The sequence below is a fragment of the Ixodes scapularis genome, unplaced genomic scaffold (genome assembly GCF_016920785.2).
Source record: "Ixodes scapularis isolate PalLabHiFi unplaced genomic scaffold, ASM1692078v2 ptg000683l_1___fragment_1__unscaffolded, whole genome shotgun sequence".
NCBI classification, from domain to species: Eukaryota; Metazoa; Arthropoda; class Arachnida; order Ixodida; family Ixodidae; genus Ixodes; species Ixodes scapularis.
Window position 1 is genome coordinate 1,511,424 of NW_024610019.1, and position 1,633 is coordinate 1,513,056.

Genomic DNA, 1,633 nt, shown 5'->3' on the forward strand with positions numbered 1-1,633 from the left:
TTTACGCGTATATCGAGCAAGCTACCTATCGAGCAAGCACGAAGGCAGGATCGCCACAGAACGGATTCGTGTTGATGTATCCAACTACTGTCGGAAGTTTATCGGTGAGCTTAATGGGTGCGTTTAGAGTGCGAGATATTAAAAATAAATACTTAAGCACAAATTTAAAAAAAAGATAAAATTATCAGAACTTTATACAACAAAGGAGTAATTGAGGCCGCATGTTGCAACAAAAAGGTCGGTCTGGAAGGTACATTTTTTAAGCGTAGTATTATTAAAAGAGACAAATTAAGGAACACAACATGTTTTAATGCGAAAACATGGCGATGCGGTGTAAACAAACTTTACTTAAATATAAAAAAAATATTTTTAGCGCACGTTGAATTTGCATGACTTTTTTGCCTTGAGACATGATTGAAGCGCTGTCAATAGTTCAATTTAAAAACTGGAGCAACAATTTATATATCTAGATGTTAGGTCCGTTTGTGAAGAACATAGGAGAAAAAATTTAATAGTAAAGCTTAAAAACGGCGCAATATAACAGCTCACCAATGCAGGGTATTAATGCGGCCAGATGTGTGCTTTTGGAAGTGTTATATTTTACACGAAGGCAAAATAATGCAACATGTTTTAATGAAAAACACGGTAATATGGTGTAAAATTTTTCCCCTAAATTAAAGAAAAATCTGAGAATTTTTGTTTTAATTGCACGTTGATGTTCGCCGCTCACCACAAGAGGGTGCCCCTCCTTGTTAGTTTTTCTATTTTCGGAGTAGTGAGCGGCCTTTCTGCTGCGGTGTGTGTTTGGCGCTATCCGTTCGTGGTTTGGGAGCAGGGAGTCTGAGGTTTCTTTACAATGCTGCGGTGTGCCTCGGATATAATATAAATAGTTTACTTTTTGCTATATTTGGTGTATTCTGGACAGGCATGAGGGCTCCGGTCTATTGGGTGGCTATTTAGACGTCCCTCGCGTAAGACTAAATAGTATTCTGACGTCCATGTCCGTAATGAAGAAAGCTCACCGCTAAAAAGGTGTCACTAAAAAACTCATCGAAGGAAAGCTGAGCGCAAGTTTATCGGACGCACATCTTTCTAGTCTTTTGACGGATAAAGGCAAACCTCCCCTGCAAATCTATGATATACAAAATCAAAAAACTTATGAAGCTAGATCAGCTGCAATGTTTGTTTTCTGCGAAAGTGCACGCTGCAGATATCCTTTTTCTTCTTTTTTTTTTTTTTTTTTTTGCTGTCAGCTTTTTGTAACGTTTCTTGGTTTGTTACACGCAAAACTTTCGTCGACTCATTTTCCAATATCATTGCTGAATTTCGCGGCATAAATCCCTGCCAATTTTACATTAAACACGCGATGCTCGAACAAGTGGTCAGTCCGGTCGGACCACTCGCGCTGGACTGGCTGTGCGCCCTCGTGACGGCCGCTCTAAAGACCGCGCGCGCTAACGTCGCAGCGCTCTCGAGTCGCGCGCTCTAACTGCGCGGCGCTTTATTGTCGCGCGCGCTAACGTCGTGGCGCTCTAGTGTCGGCGATCTAATGTCGGGGCTCTTGTGTCTTGCGCTCTAGTGTTGTACAGCCCGTGGTGAGTGGTTAGAAACTTTGGTGGTCTAGGAGAACTCG